The sequence below is a fragment of the Hemitrygon akajei genome, unplaced genomic scaffold, assembly GCF_048418815.1.
Source record: "Hemitrygon akajei unplaced genomic scaffold, sHemAka1.3 Scf000110, whole genome shotgun sequence".
Lineage (NCBI taxonomy): Eukaryota > Metazoa > Chordata > Chondrichthyes > Myliobatiformes > Dasyatidae > Hemitrygon > Hemitrygon akajei.
Window position 1 is genome coordinate 2315021 of NW_027331996.1, and position 14705 is coordinate 2329725.

Genomic DNA, 14705 nt, shown 5'->3' on the forward strand with positions numbered 1-14705 from the left:
CACGTTTGCGCATGCCCTTTTCTGCGCGCACGCGCAGTTCCTGTTGTTCCTTCTTGGAGACGATTGATGCTGCGGGCGATTTCTGTTCTGTGTCGCCAGACTGAGACGCACTTGAGTCCGAGGCTTCTTCATGGTGGCCGGCTCAACTTGTACTATCTTCAAAGTAATAGTTTTCTTCTTTGTTTGTTTAGGAGGCATATCTAAGGAAAATCCTGAGTAGTTTGGACGTAGTTTTTAGGAAATATTTCCTAACTTTTCTTCACTTAAACATTAATTTATTAGTTTTTTCACGGGAGAGCTGGATATCCGCGTCTCGATCCCACGTCATCACGTGACGTCCCCCCCACCAAACAATTTGTGTGTGTTACACCGATTTAAATATACTCAATTATTTGGCCTCCACAGCTGCCTGTGGCAGATTCACTATCCTGTGGATAAAGGAATTCCTCCTCATCTCTGTCCTAAGTGGACATCCCTATAGTCGGAGGCTGTGCTTACCGTTCTCGACCCACCCACATCCTCCCAACATCAACTCTCGCCAGACTGGTGTCAGAGAGATCTGGCAAGACCCTTCATCAAGACCTGTGTAGCTTGGATTACCAGCATCTGCAGATTTTCTCCTGTTTGATTTTTAAAGCAGAAGTTAATAAGTAAAGTTCTTGATTAGTCAGATTCTCAAAAGTTATGGGGAGGAGATGGGAGAATAGGGTTGAGAGGGATAATAAATCAGCCATTCTTCTAAACTCCGGTGAGTACAGGCCCAGAACCATCAAACACTCCTCATATGTTAACTCTTTCATTCCCGGAATTATTCTTGTGAATCTTCTGGACCCCCTCCAATGCCAGTACATGTTTTCCGATAGAAGGGACCCAAAACTGCTCACAATACTCCAAGTGTGGTCTGACCAATGCCTTATTAAAACCTCAGAATTACATCGTTGCTCTTGTACTCTAATCCTCTCGAAATGAAAGCAAACATTGAGTTTGCCAATCTTACCACTGACACAAACTGCAAGTTAACCTTCAGGGAATCCTGCACAAGGACACCCATGTCCCTTTGCAACTCTGATTTTCGCCCTGTTTACAGAATTGTCTATGTCTTTATTCCTTCGACCAAAGGCGTACCTGCCTAAGTTTGTACTTGCCAAACTCTACCTGTGCTACAAGATCCTTATTACGTATACTGGTTCATTCAGATAAGACAATAAGACAAAGCAGTAGAAGCTGGCCATTCGGTCGTTCGAATCTGCTCCGCCATTTTATCATCAGCTGATCCATTCTCCCATTTATTCCCATTTCCCTACCTTCTCACCATGACCTTTGATGCCCTGGCTACTCACATACCGACCAATCTCTGTCTTAAATACACCCAATGACCTGGCCTCCACTGCCGCAAGAAATTCACAGATTCACCACCCTCTGGCTAAAAAAATTTCTTCGCATCTCCCTTCTGAATGGGCGCCCTTCCATCTTTAAGTCATGTTCTCTCGTACTAGACTCCCCCACCATGGGAAACAACTTTGCCACATCCACTCTGTCCATGCCTTTTAACATTCAAAATGTTTATGTGAGGTACCCCCTCATTCTTCTAAACTCCAAGGAGTACAGTCCAAGAGCGGTCAAATGTTCCTCACATGTTAACCCTCTCATTCCCGGAATCATTCGAGTGAATCTTCTCTGAACCCTCTCCAATGTCAGAACATCCTTTCTTAAATAAGGAGCCCAAAACTGCACACAGTATTCCAAGTGAGGTCTTAGCAGTGCCTTATAGAGCCTCAACATCACATCCCTGCTCCTATACTCTATTCCTCTAGAAATGAATGCCAACATTGCATTCACCTTCTTCACCACCGACTCAACCTGGAGGTTAACCTTAAGGGTATCCTGCAGGAGCACTCTCAAGTCCCATTGCATCTCAGAACTTTGAATTCTCTCTCCATTTAAATAATAGTCTGCCCGTTTATTTCTTCTACCAACGTGCATGACCATACACTTTTCAACATTGTATTTCATTTGCCACTTCTTTGACCAGTCTCCCAATCTATCCAAGTCTCTCTGCAGACTCTCTGTTTCCTCAGCACTACCGTCCCCTCCACCTATCTTTGTATCATCAGCAAACTTAGCCACAAAGCCATCTATTTCATAATCCAAATCGTTGATATACAACGTAAAAAAAAGTGGCCCCAACACGGACCCCTGTGGAACACCACTGGTAACTGGCAGCCAACCAGAATGGGATCCCTTTATTCCCACTCTCTGTTTCCTGCCAATCAGCCAACGCTCTATCTACGTATGTATCTTTCCGGTAATTCCATGGACTCCTATCTTGTTTAGCAGCCTCATGTGTGGCACCTTGTCAAAAGCTTTCTGAAAATCCAAATACACAACATCCACTGCATCTCCCTTGTCTAGCCTACTTGTAATCTCCTCAAATAATTTCAATGGGTTAGTCAGGCAGGATTTTCCTTTAAGGAAACCATGCTGAGTTTGGCCTATCTTGTCATATGCCTCCAGATACTCAGTCTATAATTTACTTTTTGTTTCCTTGCCCCCTTCTTAAATACCAATGTGGCATTTACAATCTTCCACTCCTCCGGAACCATGTCAGAATCTATTGACTTTTGAAAGATCATTGCTAATGCCTCCGCGATCTCCACAGTTACTTCCTTCAAAACACAAGGGTGCATTCCATCTGGTCCTGGAGATTTATCTACCCTTAGACTATTCAGCTTCCTGAGTACTTTCTCTGTCGTAATTGTGACTGCGCACACTTCTCTTCACTGACACCCTTGAGTGTCCAGTATACTGCTGATATCTTCCTCAGTGAGGACAGATGAAAATACTCGTTCAGGTCCTCAGCCATCTCCTTATCTCCCATTACAATTTCTCCAGCATCATTTTCTATCGGTCCTATATCCACTCTCACCTGTTTTTTTACTCTTTATCTACTTGACAAAGCTTTTAGTATCTTCTTTGATATTATTTGCTAGCTTCCTTTTATAGTTCATCTTTTCCCTCTTAATGGCCTTCTTAGTTTCCTTTTGTAAGCTTTTAAAAACTTCCCAATCCTCTGTCTTCCCACTAATTTTTGCTTCCTTGAATGTCCTCTCCTTTGCTTTTACTTTGGCTTTCACTTCTCTTGTCAGCCTCGGTCGCATCCTTTTTCCATTCGAAAATTTCCTCTTTTTTGGAATATATCTGTGTTGCACCTTCCTCACTTCTCGCATAAACTCCAGCCACTGCTGCTCTGCCATCCTCCCGCTAGTGTCCCTTTCCAGTCAAATTTGGCCAGTTCCTCTCTCATGCCACTGTAATTTCCTTTACTCCACTGCAATACCGACACATCGGATTTCGGTTTCTCTTTCTCAAATTTCGCTATCTTAGATTGATTTCTGTTTTCCCCCCTCCTCCACTCTATCATTCTGATTTACCATCCCCCTGCCAAATTAGTTTAAACCGTCCCTAACAGTTCTATTAAACATTCCCGCTACGGTTCAGGTGTAACCCGTCCTGTTTGAACAGGTAATATTTCCCCCTGAAGAGATCCCAATGATCCAAGAATCTGAAGCCCTGACCCCTGCACCAGTCTCTCAGCCACGCATTCATTTTCCTGATCCTACTATTCTTGCCCTCGCTAGCACGTGGAACAGGTAGCAATCCTGAGATTACTACCCTGGAGGTCCTGCTTCTCAGCTTCATTCCTAACTCCCGGAAATCTCTCTTCAGGACCTCCTCCCTTTTTCTCTCTATGTCATTGGTACCAACATGTACCAAGACAGCTGGCTGCTTGCCCTCTCCTTTCAGGATATTCTGGACCCGATCCGAGACACCCCGTACCCTGGCACCTGGGAGGCAGCACACCATGCGGGTATCTCTATCAGGCTCACAGAAACTCCTGTCTGTTCCCCCGACTATAGAATCCCCTATGACTACCGCATTCCTCTTATCCCTCCTTCCCTCCTGCACAACAGCGCCAGGCTCAGTGCCTGAGACCCGGTCACCGTGGCCGTCCTCTGTCAGGTCATCCCCCACAACAGCATCCGAAACTATATACTTGTTGCTGACGGGGGCAGCCACAGGGGTGCTCTCCACTATCCGGGCATTTCCCTTCCCTCTCCTGACAGTCACCCAGTTTTCTGACCCCCGTAGCCTTGGGATGACCACCTCCCTGTAGCTCCTGTCTATCACCTCTTCATTTTCTCTAATAAGCAGTAGGTCATCAAGCTGCAGCTCCAGATCCCTAACACGGTCTCCGAGGAGTTGAATCTCGGTTCACCTGGTGCAGATGTGGCTATCAGGGAGGCTGGAGGTCTCCCAGGATTCCCACATCTGACACCCTGAACAAAGCACTAACCCTGCAGACATGCTACCTAATTCTACAGGAATGAAACAAAGAAAGATAGGTCTACTCACCCACTTACTTCGCCAAGCACACAAACTTTTTAAACCGTTTGCTAATGTGCCCTGCTGTTCCCCCGTCCGTCCGGGCCAATTTGCCAAGGGGAGAAAAAGAGTCGGTGCCTCACTCTGGGCTCTTCCCATACCGCCTAAGCCCGTTGAGCCAAAGCCCTACACTCTGCTGCCACCCACTCCGCTGCCCGCTGTATAGGGTCGTCATCTTTTTAAACTCTCGGCACTGTCCTGTGCAGTCTCGCCGTGCTTGGACGCAAAGTTTTTTTACAGAACTGCCTTCCTTCAGAATTTAGCTCCCACGCCGCCCTTCTTGTCCCAATCTAAAAAAACACCTTCAGTCCTATATTCATCAGCCTATTCCACACTGTCCACATGAAATTCAGCAAGGCCTTTGATGTCGATGATAGACCACACTTGGAGCATTGTCTGCATTTCCGGTTCCCGAATATGGGGAGGATGTAATTACACTGGACAGGAGGCTTCAGGAGGATGTTACCAGGACTGGGGGCTTCGGTTAAAAGCAGAGAGTGGATAAGCTTGGGCTATTCAACTGTAGTGTAGGATGTTCAGGAATGACCCCTTATCAAGGTAAATAATTCATAAGGAGCTTAAATAACGTTTCTTTTTCCAAGAAATGGGAGTACAGAACCAAAGGCCTCAGATTGAAAGTGAGACGGGAAATTTTTATGAGTGGTCTACCGGGTAACATTCTCATAGAGAGGGAGGTTGGTAAATGGAATTTGCCCTCAGACACTGTAGAAACAGGTAAAAATAAAATATTTTAAAATAAATTTGGGCAGGTACACAGATGGGAAATGGTTAGAGGGATGGGGGGGCAAACACACACAAATGGGCCATGCTCAAGAAGAAATTGATGAAGTGGGCCGTGATTTCAACATCCGTCAAACCCTCCGAGATCATCCTCCTGAGGAATCTCACCCCGGACTCTGTCTGTGAAGTGTTGATGTGACGTCACGTCATAGGGCAGCTCAGTGACACAGAACAGACAGACTGGGTAAGGACGGCAGATTTCAATCCTAAATGGGAATTTGTGCCTATTTCTGTGGCCGTGTGTCACACTCTGATAGTGTGTGTGTGTGTGTGTGTGTGTGTGTGTGTGTGTGTGTGTGTGTGTGTGTGTGTGTGTGTGTGTGTGTGTGTGTGTGTGTGTGTGTGTGTGTGTGTGTGTGTGTGTGTGTGTGTTGATTGTGGTAAATATCCGTGTGGTGTGTATACACATTGAAGGAGAGTGTGCACATTGAAGAATTTGTATGTTACAGTGTGTCACACTTGATTGAGTTGTTTAAATGAATAAATGACTGTCTCTGAAGAGACTGGTTTCCAGGTTACTGAGGGAAATAACAACGTACATTGCTGAGGCTCTGACTACAATCTGCCTGTCCTTCCTGTGTATGTGTGTGAGGGAGCTTTGCCAGGTCGGTTATGCTGTGTGTGCTTCTCCCGAGATGAAATCTTGACCCATGTCAATGCTTGTTGGTGTGTCCGAGCTCATTCTCACAATGCTTCAATGTAGTGGTCTGATCACCATAAGCCATAGGAGCAGAATTAGGCCATTTGCCTATCGAGTCTGCTCTGCCATTCAATCATGGCTGATCCTTTTTTCCCTCCTCAGCCCCACTCCCTGGTCTTCTCCCCGTAACCTTTTATGCTGTGGCCAATCTAGAACCTATCAAGCTCTGCCTTAAATGCACACAACGTTCCACAAATTCACCAGACGCTGGCTCATATTTCTTCGCATCTGTTTTAAATAAACGCCCCTCTATCTTGAGGTAGTGCCCTCTTGTCCTAAACTCCACCGCCATGGGAAACATCCTTTCCAAATCTACACTGTCTAGGACTTTCAACATTCGAAAGGTTTCAATAAAATCCCCTCCCCATCTTTCTAAATTCCAGCGAGTACAGACACAGAGCTATCAAACATTCCTCGTATGAGAATCCTTTCATTCCTGGAATCATCCTTATGAAATGAACCTTCTGCAATGCCAGCACATCTTTTCTTAGAAAAATTGTTCACAATACTCAGGGTGAGGCCTCACCAGTGCCTTATAAAGCCTCAGCATCACATCCCTGCTCTTGGATTGAATGCTATTCTAAACCACAGATTAAAAGCCAGGAGCAACAGACTCTGGGACAGCTTCTTCAACCAGTCCATCAGATTGATTAACTCATGTGGACACAACTGAATTTCTGTGTTATATTAACCAGCCTGTTGTACATATTATTCATCATAAATTACTATAAATTGCACATTGCACATTTAGACGGAGATGTAACATAAAGATTTTGAATCCTCATGTATATGAAGGATGTAAGTAATAAAGTCAATTGAATTCAAATCAATTTCTTGTTTATTTTTTTCATCCGAATCATTCTTTCAGTTCCTCTCTGTAGATATTTAAAAGCTTCCCAATCCTCCGTCTTCCTGCTAATTTTTGTTTTGTTGTATGCCCTCTCTTTTGCCTTTACATTAACTTGTCTTCCCTTGTCAGCCACGGTTTTACTATTTTGCCATTTGAGTATTTATTTATTTTTGGAATACATCTATCCTTCAGCTTCCTCATTTTCCCAGAAACTGACAGCATTTCTGTTCTGCTCTCATCCCTGCCAGCATCTCCTTCCAATTTGCTTTGGTCAACTCCTCTCTCAGACCACTGTAATTTCTTTTACTCCTCTGAAATACTACAATGTCAGACTTTACTTTCTCCTTATCAAATTTCAAGTTGAACTCAGCATGTTGTGAGCACTGCTTCCTAAGGTTTCTTTTAACCACTCACCTCTGGTTCAATACATAACACCCAATCCAGTAGAGCTGTTCCCCGAGTAGGCTCAACGACAAACTGCTCTAGAAAGCCATCACATTGCATTCAACAAACTCACTCTCTTGAGATCCTTTACCAAACTGATTTTCCCAATTGCCCTGCATGTTGAAATCTCCCATGATTATCATAACATTGTCCTTTTCATCAGCCTTTTCTATTTCCAGTTGTAATCTGTGGGCCTCAACCTACTGACTGTTGGGAGGCCTGTGTATGACTGCTGTCAGTGTCATTTTTACTTTTGCAGTTCCTATGCATCTTCCAATCCTATGTCACATCTTGCTGCTGATTTACCAGCAGAGCCACACCACCCCGTCGGCCTTCCTTCCTTCCTCCGATACATTGTGTAACCTTCGACATTCAGCTCCCAACTACAACCATCCTTCAGCCACGATTCCGTGATGGCCACAACATCACACCTGACAATCGGTAATAGTGCAACAAGATCATCCACCTTATTTCTCATACTCCATGCATTGAGATATAACACTTTGTGTACTGTATCTGCTACCCTTTTTAATTCTGCATCACTAATGCACTGATACTCAACCTGCTGGCTGTAATTTTCTCCTCGCATCTGTCCGCCCTATCTGACAGTCTGACTGCACGCAATCTTTGCATTTTTACCATCCAGTCCCTTCACTCCAGTTCCAACCCCCCCCCCCACCACCAAATTAGTTTAAATCCTACCCAACAGCTCTGTGAAGCCTCTCTCACCGAGAATATTGTTCTCAACCCATCCCTTTTGAGCAGGTCATTCCTCCACCAGAAGAGATCCCAATGATCCAAGAGCCTGAATCCCTGTCCCCAGCATCATCTTCTCAGCCATGTTTATCTGTCAAATTATCCTGTTTCTACCCTCACCAGCACGTGGCACAGGCAGCAATCCAGAAATTACAACCCTGGGGGTACTGCTTCTGAGCTTTCTACCAGGCTAGACAGATTCTTTTCAGGACCTCTTTGTTTTTACTTCCTTTGTAATTGGTCCCAAAATGCAACAAGTTATCTGGCTGTTTTCCCTCCCTCTCTAAATGCTACAGACACGATCGGAGACATACCTGACCCTGGCACCTAGGAGGCAACATACCATTCGGGTGCCCCATTCACGTCCATAGATTCTCCTGTCTGTCTCCTGACACTTGAGTCCCCGATCACGACCACTCCCCTCTTCTGCCTCTAACAACAGTGAGAGATGCTGATCCGTAAGGGGGAAGACCTGTGTCAGTCAGAGTCTGCACTCACAGGGAACATGAAGGACTTGTGTATTTTCCTGACAATCCCTGTCACCACACTGATACCTGCTTTTATTCCCTACAATATTATCATCAGTATTAAATTCCCAGTTCCTCTGGTAGATCCAAACTTATGTCCTGGTGCGTTAGTGCATTTGCCTGGGATCAGGACACAGTGGTTTATCTGACAGTCCTGTGTATTGGTTGTATTGTGACCCTGTTCTGGTGTGTCCAGGGGTCTGACATCTCCAGCTGACCATGTGACAGTGATGCCTCCCAGTCGGTGGGGTTGATGTGGAATAAACTTCAGTTCCCCTTCAGTCCATTATCACAGCCAATCCTTGCTTCAGCTTATAAATTAATTGTGTCTCATAAACAAGGAAAAATGAATCTTTGTAAGTTTTACCTCGGTTAATGGCATCAAGCGTTTCTCTCAGCACTGTGTTCGACAAATAGAAGCGATCGAATTTTTCAACCGGTAGGGCCTCATCTGTCACTGACAATTCCTGGACATCGTCACTGATTCTGTAAATATTAAACTGCTGGTGATAAACTGGAATTTTGAAGTATTTTACAAATCCATACAGGGTTTCAGTAAAGAGCATGTCCTACCTCCTGTTTCGATTAGCTTCCTCCTGAAATAAATAAAAGCACAAATCTGATTAGACTTGGACTTAATGTCCACATCCTGAATTTCATCCAAATCATTACAAGGTGTTGAAAATTCCCACTCCCACAGTCACACACACACACCAGCAATACAGAACCACGGGGTAAATTACAGGGAACGTTTCTGAATTTTAGACCATTACTGAGAGGATGAAACTTACAGGAAAGACAGGACAGGCTGAGCATTATCATCTGGATAAGACGTCAGAATGATAAAATGGAACAATTTAAGATTAGTAATGGATTTGCTTGCGCGAAGGTGGAAAAAGTACCTCACTTATGGCGAACACGAGAGGACACAGGTGCTTGGAAGTAGTACAGAGGAGATGTCAGGGGTAAGTGTTTTGGAATGGGTGGAATGAGCTGCCAGCAACGAAGGTGAAGGCGGATGCGATAGGGTCTTTCACGAGACTCCCACACAGGTACATGGAGCTTAGAAAAATAGAGAGCTATGACTAACTCGAGGTAATTTCTAAAGTAAGTAGATGTTTGGCACAGCACTGTGGGCCAAAGAGACTGTATTGTGCTGTAGGTTTTCTTTGTTTCTATGTTTCTATTTATGGGGAGACCTTCAGTCAAAGATAAAATGCCAGGAGGTTTTAATAAATCCCACAAGAAATTTAGTGAAGAGGATGTGGAACTCAGTGCCACAGGAGTGGTTGAAATGGAACAGCAGAGATTGAATGTAATGGGGAGGCTGGATAAACACGTGAGGGACCAGGGAGTTCGGGGCATTGTTGCTGGGTGCGGTGAGTAGGTGGCAGGAGGCTTGTGGCCGAGGGAAAATCGATAGAAGATGGACCAAATGGCCTGCTCATGATGGAGAATGGGACACAATCCCATGTAAAACTAATTCAAAAAAGTAGAGACAGTGAAAGTTTCTGTAATCTGATGGAAACCGGATATGGATAAGTCTGATGTGTGGGTCACATTCTTTGTTGTCACTGATTGCCAGAGAGACCCTCACACCCACCGCACCACACACTCACAGCCTGTGACTGGAACTGGGTGTTAATGGGAGTATTAAAGGATATTTAATGCAGTAATTAAGGACACAATCAGCAGCTCTGTGTTATGATCAGAGTAAATCATTTCAGAAAAGATTACATTCTGTCCTGGGATGTATAGAAGTTGTGGAAGTCCAGTTTTGGGGAAACAACAACCCTGAATATTTGCATCAATTGTCTGGTGAGAAACAGTTTACTGCCATTTGTAAATGCTGTGTGTAGGAGCAACACATCTGTTTTCTGTCTGCATTGTATTCTGTGTTATGTGTTTATTACGATAACCAGTCACGTGAGTGGGGACGTGGTAAAAGTGAAGGGAATAAGTTACATATTCATACATTGTTCTGGGCTGTTTTGATCCTGGGACTGGCAGATGCCATAACTTTTCTTGACCGATTAATACCAGTTTAATTTATGATTAATTATGCTGAAATTTCATCGCTTAAATATTGTATGTTGCTGATAAAGGATCGAATATCTGTCTCCGATATTTATAATGTCATCAGCGGAGTGATTGGAGGTTTGTCATGCAAGGAGAACACTCTGTGTGAGGACACCAGCAGCGGCAATTGATTTGGTAGAATTGGCCGCTGTGCTGTGTTCATTTCAAATATACCACTGTTCATTTAGTTCAATTATACAGAAACAAATTGAAATGTAATCCCTCACCTTGAGAAATATCACACCGTCTTTCTGATCCATCTGTTCCTTTAACTTAGTGATTTCCTCCTGAATAATCCTTATTTTCTCTTGAGTCTTAAGAAGATTTTTCTCCATTGGGTTCAGAATCCTCTTCTCTTCTTCCCTGAGATCCCTGAGTAAGCTCTGCTCTTTCTCAGTGATAATCTGGCGCAGTTCAGCAAACTGGGATGTGATGTGGGTCTGAACACTGTGTGACTGTTTCTGTCGAAGGAACGGTGAAGATTAGTTTACTGCATTGCTGTGTTGTATTTCCTGATGACATAAAAGTGACCATTCGGTCCATTGGGGTCCATACTACTTCTGAGACATTCCCGTCAACCCCTTTCCTTCACATTTTGCTGAAACTTATTCTCCCGCAGTGACCCATTAACTCCCAGCAGATTCACATCACTCTCCTCCACCTTCACAGGGTTAATTGTAATTAACCATTCATCTAGCATGTCCTTGGAATGTGTCTGAAACTGTCATGGCCACAGGCAGAGCATGCAAACTCCACACAGACAGCAGCAGAGGTCAGGATCGAACCCAGGTCACTGGAGTTGCGATACTCGGCTATTCTGCATTAAATGGAGCAAAACTCGATAGTAATATAAGAAATTCCGCTCAGGAAGCCTCACCCGAACTCCGGAAATCTTCTCTTTCTGTTGCTGCTCCTTTTCCTGGAAGTCTGATTTCTTTTTTGTGAGAGAGTCTAAGGAAGATTTTAGCTGATCCTGGAAGTCAGAGAGTGAAGGAAATAGAAACAAAGATGCATGAAAAGAAACAGGTGATCAAACCCGATTATCACACAAAATGCCGGAGGAACTCAGTGAGTCAGGCAGCATCTATTTAGGGGAAATAAACAGTCGGTGTTTCGGGATGAGACCCTTCATCAGGACTGAGAAGGAACGGGACAGAAGCCAGAATAAAAAGGTTGGGGATGAGAACCAGCTGACAGGTGACGGGTGAGACAACGTGAGGGGGGAAGTGGGGGAGGGTGATGAAGTGAGAAGCTGGGAGGGGACAGGTGGAAGAGGTAAAGAGTTGGAGAAGTAGGAATCCAATACGAGAGTACAATCGACCATGGAAGAAACGGGAGGAACTGGGCTGTTTGCGGCCCTGAATGGTGACGAGGGAGGAGGTTAGGAGTCAGGTGTAGCACTTGTCCCGCTTGCAGTTGTCAGTGCCAGGAGGGAGATCAGTGGGGAGGAGCGAGTGGATCAGGGCGATACAGTACGGGGAGCGATCCGTATGGAGAGCGGAGAGTTGCGGGGTGCGGAGGTGGGCTGTGGGACGGAGAGATGCTAGAATCCCGTTGGAGACGGCGGAAGTTGCGGGGTGATGGTATTTAGAAGAAAGGAAATGTGTGAAGTATTAAGTTAACGTTAGTTTTTACCGTGTAGATTTTAACAGCTTCTTTAATCGGCATGAAGCGATGCTCTCTGTGTTCCTGCGCGTCTCTACAGATCACACAGATCAGTGTCTTGTCCGTTTCACAAAACAGCTTCAGTTCTTCCTCATGTTCCTCGCAGTGACGTTTACTTTCCTTCCCTTTCGGATTCAGGTTTAGATTTCGAAATTTTTCAGCCAGATTTGCTAAGGCCCGACTGACCCTGAGGGTGCGGTCAGCAAACTCCTCTCTACATTCCGGGCAGGAGTTTCTCTCCTCCCTTTCCCAATACTGTGTGATACAAGAGCGACAGAAGTTGTGTCCGCACTCCAGTGATACCGGATCGGTGAAGAAATCCAGGCAGATGGGACAAATTGCCTCCTCGCTCAAACTCTCGACCGTTCCTTTCGAAGCCATGTTAACTCCCGGCACTTCCTGATTCAGAATGCTTTCGCGTTCCGGGAGCTGCTGATCCCCTGCAGTACCGCGATTGTCCACTACGCGCGCTGCAGTCTCAGGGAATGGACATGCTGCTGCTGGATGTGTTCAGTGGAAATTTTGTTTAGTGTGGGATCAAAAACACATTAAACGGGCTACAGATAAGAAAACGCGGCCATGGACTGTCTAAGCCCGGCTACGAGCGGAGGAGGGTTGGCCGTATGGCCAGCAACCCCATCTCTTAAAAACCTAGAGCGACAAAAACGTCAGCTGAATCTCCAAAGGCCTCATCCCTGCGGTCGGGAGGACCTTCCCCTGGAAGACGATTGAAGTCCTGCGCTGAAAGGAGAAGCCATGTGCCCCCCCCCCCCCCCCCGGGTTCACTACAACAATAACTGTGAGGCTTCCTCAGCCAACCCGGCCACTCCCTGTCCAGTGTAGAGGATCCCTGTAGTTCCAATGGTGTCCCTGTAGTCTGGAATGTGCCAGTCGGCAGCATTCCTGTACAGCAGGGGTTCCCAAACATTTTTTTTAATGCCAAAGACCAATACCAGTAACCGTGGACCCCAGGTTCGGAACCCCTGCTCTCCGGACATCTCGATGTGATGGCAGGCCAAGTTTCGGGCGTCTTTCCTCGAGTTGATGATCTTCCAGCAGCATTCGCTGTCCGTTTTCCTGCGCGTCCTGGGAACAGCCCGAGGATCAGTGAGCCTTCTGTCACGCAGCTGCTGTGGCGCAGGCCCTTGCATCTTTCTCCACAGATCTTCGCCAACCCACAGTCTGCAAAGAGGCGAGTGACCGTCTCGTCTCCACTGCAGTAATCTCGGGGCAACGCGCTGTGGGAGTGATCTCCGGGCATGCAGCAAGGATCAGACTGGGAGGGGCCCTCTCGTCTCCACTGCAGTAATCTCGGGGCAGCGCGCTGCGGGAGTGATCTCCGGGCATGCAGCAAGGATCAGACTGGGAGGGGCCCTCTCGTCTCCACTGCAGTAATCTCGGGGCAGCGCGCTGTGGGAGTGATCTCCGGGCATGCAGCAAGGATCAGACTGGGAGGGGCCCTCTCGTCTCCACTGCAGTAATCTCGGGGCAGCGCGCTGTGGGAGTGATCTCCGGGCATGCAGCAAGGATCAGACTGGGACGGCTCCTCTCGCCGTCAGACAGGTGAGGTCTTGGTGCCTGTTGGTGAGATCTGGTGATGTGGCATTCTGCCAGATGGTCTGGACTGTCTGCTCAGGGATCCACTCCACTGTGTCCATCCAGTCCTTCTCCTGCAGTAACTGCAGGACATTCCGTGCTGACCACTGCCTGGTGTTCTTGTGGTCAAAGCTGCTGGTCTGAAAGAACTGTCACCAACTTCATTAACACAAGGTTCACATGGAGAAACTTCCTGACTGAGACAGACACAGTCTCACAGGGTATTTACAGGGTAGGGGCAGGAATGATGTTTCTCCTGGCTGGGCAGTGGAACCAGGGATCACAGACTCAAAATCCGAGATCACCTCAGCAGGACTGAGATGAGGAGAAATTTCCCCAACACAGTGCGGTGAATATTTGGAGTTTTCTCCACAAGTTTTCTAAATTAAACAGACATATTTAGGGGCTCGGCGATGTTCGGAACGCTGCAGGAAAGTGGCGCTGAGGTCAAAGATCAGTGAGGGGCAGAACAGCGCAACGGGCCGAATGACAACGCCTGCTCCTGTTTCTTATTTTCTAAATCACGAGTTGACCTTTGCGCCTTGTTCTCCCTTGGCCTTCAGCCTGTCGGATTGCACAGGGGAGCGGTGAGAGCTCCGGAGATCCACCGGCAGCCGCTGCGGGGCAGCTCCCGTCTCCCAGCAGCAGGAGACAGGACTGGGAGGAACCTCCGGACAATAGGCCCCGATCCACGGGTGTCAGTGGGCGGGACGCTGAGCGCCAGGCCGGGCCGGGGTTTGGAACGGGGACCGAGTGAGGCCGGAGACCGGGAGCTGCGCCTCGGGTTTCGGCTGCACCACCGGCGGGTCGTGAATCCTTTCGAAGGCAGAGCTGAAGCGACTGG